The following is a 9,894-nucleotide window of genomic DNA, read 5'->3' as shown; positions in this document are numbered from 1 at the left end:
AAAATGGCTGAAATATAMGTTGTAGCWMGCATTTAGTGACTAKTTTTTGATCACTCTTTAGCTATAATCGTACAAAATTTCAGTTCAATATTTCTTTAAAAGAAATTAGCTGAGGTGGCCATTTAAATGTTTAAAATCCAGAGTGCTTGTCTTTATTTATATGTGCCCCCTAAAAAAAACCCACTTTGGTCACCCCTTGCAAAAAAAGTCTAGCTCCGCCCYTGTCGTGATCTAAAACACAACACTGTTCATAGAAGAACATTGTTTCTTGTGATATTGGAACTGGTATTCCTATCAGTAAAAAAAAAAAGAAAGAAAAGAAAAGAAAAAACTTCAGTCTCCTAATTTGTTCCTTCTGTGCTGTCTTCAGTGCCCTTCAAGAGCAAATCTTGACAGTTCCATCCAGAGGAGGAAAGCAAGCTCAGGACATCTGCTACTCAGCTTCATGAAGACGTGGCAGGGATTCTGACACAGGGTGTCAGGATAATCTGACAAGACAAGCCTCATGTTTTATTGGAGCGCTCAGAAAATGGGCCGCCGTCGCTCTGGCTCGTGTTTTCTGCACATCATTCTGTCTTCTCCTTGACTGTTGAGTTTTGTCTAGGTGGCATTGAAATAGAATGTCCTGAAAACCAGATGAAAGAGGGGAGAGAAGGAAAGACAGGGAGAAAGAGGAGTCAGACCCGTGACCTCTTTGGCCGTGCGATGTGTCTGGAGCTGGCAGGGGACGCAATTGAGAGTGACACTCCTGGTTGGAGCTGCCAAACTGCCACTTCCTGTCGTCTTTATTCACACATAGCAGGAGTTTAAGCTGGACATTTGAAGAGCTGAGAACAGACATGTGTCTCCTTGTACAGCCATAGCTTGGGATTGTCATTATCGTGGCTCACAAACACTCCGTCAAAACCCCAGACTTTTTTTTATTTATTTTTTTATTTTTTGCCAAATGAGGATGGAAAAATAGGAGAAATGTAAGAGGGAGCAAGATATGAGATTGAGAGTATTTATTTCTTGTAATTGACGGAAATATGAAGCTGTCTTTATCATCATTGTTCCTTCTGTTCAGCTCTTTATGCCTTCTCACCACTATCATTGGATTTAGGAATCCTCAGTGGCTCAGTGCTATCAAATTGCTGCAGAATTGGGGAAATTGGACTCATAATTTCTATGTTTTGTGTTGACTAACCCTTTAATTTTGTTAGGATCCCGTTTGTCACTCTTCTTCTTCTGTTCCCTACTTTAATGGCTTTGTTTTTCTCCTTCCCAGCATCCTTTATAATGGTTGTAGCTGGGATGGGTCACTTTCACCAATACAAATAAGATTCAAAGTCATGTGTCCAGCTGCAGGTTTTCATTTAATTTTGTCCCCTCAGGTCAAGTTTGTTTTATTTCTCTGATATTCTTCCTTGCCTTCGCCTTACCACTATATCCATCTTGGTTTCTGCTCTTTTCCTCGTTTCCTGTCTTTCTCCACAGACACACTGTCTCTTGCTCACGTACACGCACACATTATCCTTGGGCTATTACCAGGATAAGTCAATTTGATCCATCCAAGGCAGTGGATGTCATTTTATTCATATATTTTCAAGCCTAGTGACTTTATTAAAGGCTACTGCTTCAATCTATCCTGAATGGATGAATGCACCCACTGATGAAACACAGGGAAAAAATGAGGCCCACACAGTCTGAAATGACCACAGCCAATCAGCCTGTCATTTTCAAACATGTTCTCAAATTCTGTGTTTTATATGCAATCGAAAACAGCTTGGTGAATTTGAGGCTTTTTGGCACAATGTTTTCTATTCATCTGTGAGYGAAGAGACAGAGAGCTGCCTGCCGCCTCCCAATGACAAGAGAATGGCTGTTGAGACTTCCAGCTTGGGGGGGGGAATGAGATGTTACAGTCAGTGGAGGCACAGAGCAGAGAAAGTTGGAGACGAGACAAAAATGTGTCTTTCATGCCAACTGGTGTCCTGACCCTCCTCCAGGCTGCCATTGCCTTCTGTCAGGAGAGGGAATTAAAGGGCCATTCAACAAACATAAAGATTTCCACTCTCTTTTCCACCACCTTCCTTCTTACCCGGCTCGTACCTCTTTTTTGGTCCGCTCTAATACCCGTTAGGTGCTGAAAGAGGAACTCTTCCACCAACATTCATTCCGAATAAAACAAGGTTCTGTCTCTTTAAGGTGGTAATGGAGATGCCAAAGTCCACACAGCTAAGGACTTTCAAAGTAGAAGGGAAGGTCATGGAGAGTTCAGAGTGAAAACACTGACTGATGGTTGTAGAGGAGCTGCTGCACCTCAAAGACCAGGCTTTAGTGCCTGTGAGCAGGGCGGCTTATGCTGGGATCTGTGGCAGGGGTCTAATAGGCTCACAGTTCAATGAAACTTATTTTAATGAACCTTAGGAGTGAGTGTATCRATCTAAGTGTCAACATTATCGATACCAAGATGAGTATTGATTACGGACACCTACTTCGGATGTTATCATCCATTAAAYAGACATTATTGGCCATTATCAGTCCCATAGAATGGCTTCAGACTGTCCCGACTGTGCCACCTAGTAGGTTCTCCATCCTGTAGAATGGCTTCAGACTGTCAGCTGGTTAGTATGAGGCATAAAGCCACGAAGGTTTTTTTTATGCAATCTGGTTAATATGAGGCATAAAGCCACTAAGGTTTTTTTTATGCAATCTGGTTAATATGAGGCATAAAGCCACTAAGGTTAATTTTAGAGAAAATGACATGGCCTACGATGAAGTAGACCAGTTAGGGTTAGGGTTAGGAATAGGGGTAGGGCTAGGGTTAGTTTAGGGTTAGGTTTAGCAGTAGCAGATTGTTTCATTCCAACGTATATGGCACTGGTAACCCACTAGGGGGCACTGTCTGGACAGTCTGAAGCCATTCTATGGGACTGATAACCGCTAATAGTGTCAGTTTAATGGATTGATAACATCCGAAGCAGCTGTTAGGGATGAGTGATACTAGGAATTTTGGTATCAATATGATGACAAAATTAAATAATAAATACTGTGATAGTGTTGCTGATTCAGATTCCAATACTTGTCATGCTCTTGGAATAATGACGCGATTTTGGCTTTAATTTGTCCATTATGATAAAAAGAACAAAGATTTTAGGAATTCCTCTTATACCTTCTGCTGCTCACAATGAAAACGTTTCTGGTGCAAAATGACAAAAAGAAGAAACAATGTAAGAAAAATCGAACAMTTACAGCAAAATATAACTTCCACAACATATGGGCATGATGTAGAGGACTCAGGACTAGCTCGCAAAAAATTTGGAGACTCTGCACTAAAAATTTTATTTTTCACCAAGTGAAAAATAAAATCAGTAGTGCAAATAAAGTGTAAACAAAAGAATCAAGCTCATCTCACTAGTATTGATCCGATCCGATACTCATTTTAGATGGTTGTCAAGTGTTCTTTAATTTCATGGCTTCCCACACTTGAAAAGGAGGACTTGTAGACTTCAGGATTTCACTCAACCCTTTTTTATTTTCACCAGTGAGTGTGAATCAATGAATAGGTGAAAAACCTACAAAAATACATACAAAACTTTTTAAACATACATTTTAAACATTTGACTCAAAGTTAATAATTCATCTTAATTCCATTTATTACCTTAAATGAAATATGAAATAAATGAAATAAAGTATTACATTATTGAATTCTGCATTTGGCTGAATCAAACAAATCCAAACATTTTTAGAATGACATTTTTCTTTTCTTCAGGAAACAAGTTTTTTTCACATTAAACATCTTAAATATGCATTTTAAAGAGTCAAATTGTAAAAAAAAAATAGCAGTGCAAACTGTTTCTTCAATTGGATTCTGCATTTTTTCCAAATACAAAACCAAAGTCATATTACATCTTGAATGAGTCCATTGAACGGCTTACCGGTAGTCCTTGTTTAATCTAAGTCCTTTCCCATGAAATGCTGCTTTAGAGACTGTGYTTTCCTTCCTCAGCTCTGTTGCCAAACCAGTCAAATGTTTGGTGGATTCCTTATATTTCCTGAGTTGAGGGTGCTGCTGATTGGATCAGATTTTTTCCACCTGCTGAGAGGTGCTGCAGAGTGGCACACTAATGTGTGTGTTTATGTTGTTTATGCTCACACAAATGTGCCCATTTACCAACATCTGAATCCATGAGCAGATCTGCACAACAATGGTGGATACTAGTGAGATGAGATCGATTGTTTTGTTCACAATTTATTTGCACAACTGACTCTTTTTCACAAATAAAGTGACAAATAAAGTCTGTAGTCCCAATATTTTTTGAAGTTAGTCCTCTTCATTAGGCCGTATCATCATGCCCGTGTGCAATGGAAGATATTTTTGTGTTATTGACATTATTATATTTATAATTTTGTTACCATGTTGCTTCATTTTTTGTTATTTTGCAGAAGTGATTTTTTTCTTAAAGAACTGTGTAGTAGAGGGTAAACTATTTTATTTTTGTACTGTTACATTGTTACATATTGTTGTAGTTAGATAATATGATTTTTTTTGTTTGCCTAACTAAAATCTTTGTCTTTTTTTAATCATAATTGACTAACTTAAAGCAAAACAACAAAATACTTCAATGAACATGATGAGTATCTGTATCAGAATGGGCGATACTAGTCCTGTATTTACTTGGCATTGGATCAATACCAAAACTCCTGTCATGATCTGTGTCTTTGCTTTAGTTTTCTAGTGTTTCAGTGCTCCCCTGTGTATTTCTGCCCTGCTCTGGCCYCGCCCATGCTCACCTGTTTCCTCTTGTGTCTCCTCCAGGTGTTTCTTGTTGTCTTTAATTAGTTTGCCTTTATGTTCTGTGTCCTGTCTTCAGTGTTTGTCCGTTCATTGTGCTGGTTCCCCAGTCTTTGGTTGTCTCTGTGTTCTTCGTGTTCGCTCCCTGAGATCTCCTTGTGAGTACTTKGAGCTGCCTCGTCAGCCTTTTTGTTTGTTTAATAAAGCCTTTTTGTTACTTTTTGGATTTCTGCCTGTGCCCCGGGTCATTCTGCACACAACCTCTCAACTCCTAGTATTGCCCACCAATAATGAACCRATTTGACTTGTAGGCTGGGTCTGCTTTCTCTCTGTTGAAACATAGAAAAAAAAACAGAGTAAATGTCCAAGATGTAAAAATGTCACCAAGAATTTGATTCCCTTCCTTCAAGTTTATTTAAAATTCATTAAATGGTTCATGAGATATTTCGCTGACATAAATCCACACACAGACATGGATGAAAACATTTATCTTCTTTTTTATTTTAAAACATAAGGGTTAAATATTTTTTTAATCAAACATTTTCCTGAAATGACAAGAGAAGAATATTTGTTCCATTTGTTTGTTGGTTGACTGTTAAAGAGAAGAAGAATACATTTAAAAAACGTATTTTAATTTAACTGACTRCCCAGGTATGGAAGTATTGGTGAGGCTCTGTTTCACTCAAAAACATGAAAACTGAACAGGAAGTCCATGCAGAGAGACAGAGCAGAGATTTTGCATCCACAAGGTGACCCAGATCTCATCATACATTTGACAACATGCCACGGTCTCCTCGATGCTTTCTGTTTGACTTAAGCACACCGTGCAGTAAACCAGATGCTCCCACAGCTGTAGAGGAGAGATATGTGAGAGTGCATGTGTGTGACAGTTACAGATTTCAAATTCATCCCTAAATGCTTCTTGGATCTCTCCGCCGGCCCCCTCCCGTCCTGCTCGACTATCAGAGCTGTATCGGTTTGCAAACCTCTGTGGTGATGTTGTCAGGCTTCTTTCTGTGAAGTGGCCCCAGCCATAAAACAACAGTGACGTGAGTGATTGATCCAGCAATGAGGATGGCAATACTCCTCTGCATCAATATGAAGGCAGCCTGCGGGACTGGAGCCCTTTCAGACAGCTCTCTGTTTCTCCTCAGAGGAAAATCCATACACAATTGATGGCAGTTCAAAGAGAGGCTTTATTGTGGGATATCAAATAAAACATCAGAGAACACAGAGAACGGAGAGAGACAGAATGAAAGAGTGCATGTGAGTGAAGGGAGAGAGTATGAGTGGAAAAGAGGGGGAGACAGACAGAATGATCTGCATTTTTGCTTTATCTCCGTTTTGCACCTGAATGGTAATGAACTGGTTTAGACGAAACTAAGAGTCCTCATCGTTTCCAGAGGTCTTACAAACAGCATCTGGATGTCAGCAGTATCTATGGCACAATTACACGATTTAGTCCCGCACAAAAAATGCTATGCAGATAGAGTGACTGCGTGCCAATGAAGACAACCCAGATAGGCCGGTAAAGGTGTTAAGTATTTATAGGGTTATTTCAGGTTAGAACAGAGAAGTGGAAGTCAGAGAGAGAGAGAGAGCTATCAGTCRTTTCCTGTCTACTTTCTCTGCGGCTTGGCCTCCAGCAAACCCTGTTATGATTTCATCAGCACTGCTTCTAATCCACTTACTTAATGAAATACATAATTAACACAGCTTAATTGTGGTAGGGACAGCTTTGACTGAAATCATTTCCTGTGGCCGTTGTTGCTGTAATTGAATGTGTTCTTCACAGCCTGTCGAGACCTTTGGATTGAATCCGAGAACGTTTGYTGGCTTTCCTTTAATTTGTCCTTTTGTTTGGTGAAATAGGAGGTCCYATAGTCTAATTTTGGCTGTGGTTGTCTCGTTCGTACAGCTGAAGTGAGAACATCTCAAGGTAGTATCACTTAAAGGAGAAATGTTGTGCATTCAAATCCTTTTTTTTTACATTTACATAAATCATTCAGTTGCAATGCTTTGGTCAGAGTTCCTCATTGTAACTCCACAAGCCCCTCTTACACCTCTGTCATGAGATGTGTCACAGATCAACTCGTTTTGACGCTGTCTCTTTAAATCCAAAGTGACCGAAAGAACTAGATCACTGATACAAGCGGTGGAAATGAGTTTTCTCCACAGGGTAGCTGGACTCTCCCTTAGAGATAGAAGTTCAGTGATTCGGGAAAGACTCTTGAGTAGAGCTGCTGCTCCTCCACGTCGAGAGGAGCCAATTGAGGTAAGGATGCCTCCTGGACGCCTCCCTGGTGAGGTGTTCTAGGCATGTCCCACTGGGAGGAGGCCCAGAGGAAGACCCAGGACACCTTGGAGGAACTACTGTATGTTTCTCTGCTGGCCTGGGAACGGATTCCCCCGGATGAGTTGGCCCAAGTGGCTGGGGAGAGGGAAGTCTGGGTCTCTCTGCTTAGGCTGTTGCCCCCGCGACCCGACCCCGGATAAGAGGAAGAAAATGGATGGACAGACGGATGTTATAATACGCAGCAAAGGAGAACTTATTGGGCAATTGTATTGTTCCTATTGAAATGTTTTTTTAATGACATTTCATAAACACCCATAACATATTTTAAAATGCTGGGAAGGATCCAAACATAAGACAAACACACAAACATTATAGTTCCTTGTAGATCAGTCATCTCATTTTGTCTGCAGCAAAATGCAGCTGTTTGTCTTTTTATACCAACAAGGAAACACAAACGTATTACTACTTGTTGGCTTTTCTTCATCGGTTTCCTGCTTGTGACAGCTCTGATTTTAAGATTTAATTGTTTGTTTTTAAGAACCTTAACGATGTGGTCACTTACTGTCTAATCATTCTTTATTCCAAATACTGAGACAAAAAATACTTACACTCTTGAGATGTACCATGATTCAAACACAACAAGAACAGTTGATTGTGTGTTTCTTGCTGTTCCAAATGCCAAAAAATAATTTAAATAAAAACTGCTGAGAAATTGAAAAATTTTAAGACTCTATTAAAGATCATCCTCTTTTCATTGGCGTTTGACTCAACTTGGATATTTTGATTTTATTCTATGTGTTTTTATTGTGTATTATAAAACGTTTTTACTGCAGTGCTAGTTTTTATATTTTTTATGACTGGCATCATCCTAGGTGTTTTAATATGTAATTGCATTGATCATCAGTTTAAGTTTTTTGTTGCACAGCACTTTGGTCCAGCAGCTTTTCTTTCTTTTTTTCAGGTGTTAAGAGTGTGACTGACTTTCAAAAGAAAAAGGCAAATGACTCAGAAGCATCAAATTTTGTTTTATTTATGTCTGAGTGGTAACTCATACCTATGTCAAAAATTACACTAGTTTTGGCTTCATTTTTAAAATATTTTATTAATAAACAATTGGCAGACAGKAGCGGAGCCAGATGGGTGATTGGCCACCCCAGGTGCCACCCCCAAATAATTAACAAGTGGGTGGGGATCTTAAATTTNTAGAAGAATAATAATCTTGTTTTCAGAATGTGTAAGATTATTTGTCTTGTTAGTCTGAAAATTTGACTCAAATCAAGTCAAAATTTTCTGCCAATGGAGTAAGAAAATTTTACTTGGTAAGATTCTTGAAATACTTGATTTGACTCAATTTTTTCTTATTTCAAGAATCTTACCAAGTAAAAAAATTCTTACTCCATTGGCAGAAATTTTTAACTTAATATGAGTCAAATTTTCAGGCTAACAAGACAAAYAATCKTACACATTCTGAAAACAAGATTATTATTCTTAAACAATCAGTTCTAGTTTAGTAAATCAGTCTCAAAACRAGAYCAAAAAGACYTTTTGGCTGGATATAAGATTTTAAAACTTGGTAAAATGGACATTTTTTGCAGTGTAACCCTCAGCTCGCCTGCTCCACCAACACCTCACAGCTGCACTTCATTTGTTCTTTAAACTCACCTGTATCCAATCTGTAATCATCTCTCACTCAGTCATTTTACCATCATTCTGTTCCTTCTTTATTGTCCTTTTTCCATGTTCTCTGTGGTTTGTCATCTTTCTTCAGTTTCTGTTGTTATTGTGTGTTTTGCTGCCCTGTCAGCATTTTTGTTTCTTGATTACTGAAGTTTGGAATGTTGGATCCCTTTTCACATTTAAACATTCAAAACATGTAATTTCTGCAATATGATTTGAGCTGCTTTAATGTTGGAATAGTCCTTATCTGTGGACACAGAGCTGTTCTGTCAGCCAGTTTTTTACATCATCATAGTACCAACTTTAAATGTCAGTTTCTCAATGATTGCCACACTAATAAATCATCAAATTATCAGTCTCGGTTTTAATTTTGTGCACATGGGACTACATGTTCACTGTGGTCATCCAGATTTATACCAAATGTTAAAGAAAGAAAGTGGTCTTGTCTGAAAAAAAAAACATGTAATATTTGAAACTGATGTGCTTTAGCAAAATTTGATATTACACTTTCTATTATAATTTTTTTTTTCTTGAACACAATCTGGATTTACATACATATATCAGGTGTGCTGCTGACAAAGCTGTTACTAAAGCTTTGMTTTCCAGAGGGAGATCATATAAAGAAGCACTCTGAACAACAAAAATAATAATAAAAAAATGTTTGGAAAAAAACAGCTGATTACTTCACAAAGTTACAGATGAAGATGAAACATAAGAACCATTTGATTTTATTTTTAACTCACAATCAGGATATATAGAGAGCAATAAAAACATACAGTAGCATTTCAATTAATCACTGGGAGAAAAGTATCAAACTCAAAAATATAGGAGAAAGGGAAAAAATACAATTTAAAAACTGAGGAATTTGAAAAAGTATCATTCATTATAGAGCATGACTTTCACTTTGTTTTGTCCTTGTCTTCACATACACAGACATACATACATACATACATACACACATACTGTATATATATTAGGGGTACAGCAATACATGTACCTGTATCGAACAGTGCTTTAGGTTCAGTGCACACTTTTATTGAACAATACAGATTTTTAAAATTTACTTTATCAACTTGTCTTCTGTAGATGCTCAGTGTTGAAGGATCAGTGGATCTGTGTTCGACTACTCCACCTAGGCTGCGTT

At 38.3% G+C, this 9,894-nt stretch overlaps 1 long non-coding RNA gene across 1 annotated transcript; it reads right to left on the bottom strand.

The window, feature by feature from the left end:
• Positions 1 to 4,180, bottom strand: LOC106523170 (uncharacterized). Its single transcript, XR_001310865.1, has 3 exons — positions 3,921 to 4,180; positions 3,398 to 3,557; positions 1 to 625 (listed from the first exon to the last, which is right to left on the bottom strand). It is a non-coding gene; the product is annotated as an uncharacterized LOC106523170 (long non-coding RNA).
• Between the last annotated feature and the right edge of the window lie 5,714 nt (positions 4,181 to 9,894).

The sequence above is a fragment of the Austrofundulus limnaeus genome, unplaced genomic scaffold, assembly GCF_001266775.1.
Source record: "Austrofundulus limnaeus strain Quisiro unplaced genomic scaffold, Austrofundulus_limnaeus-1.0 Scaffold147, whole genome shotgun sequence".
Taxonomy (NCBI): Eukaryota; Metazoa; Chordata; class Actinopteri; order Cyprinodontiformes; family Rivulidae; genus Austrofundulus; species Austrofundulus limnaeus.
The sequence above is the reverse complement of the archived record's forward strand: the minus strand, read 5'-3'. Positions and strand labels throughout refer to the sequence as shown.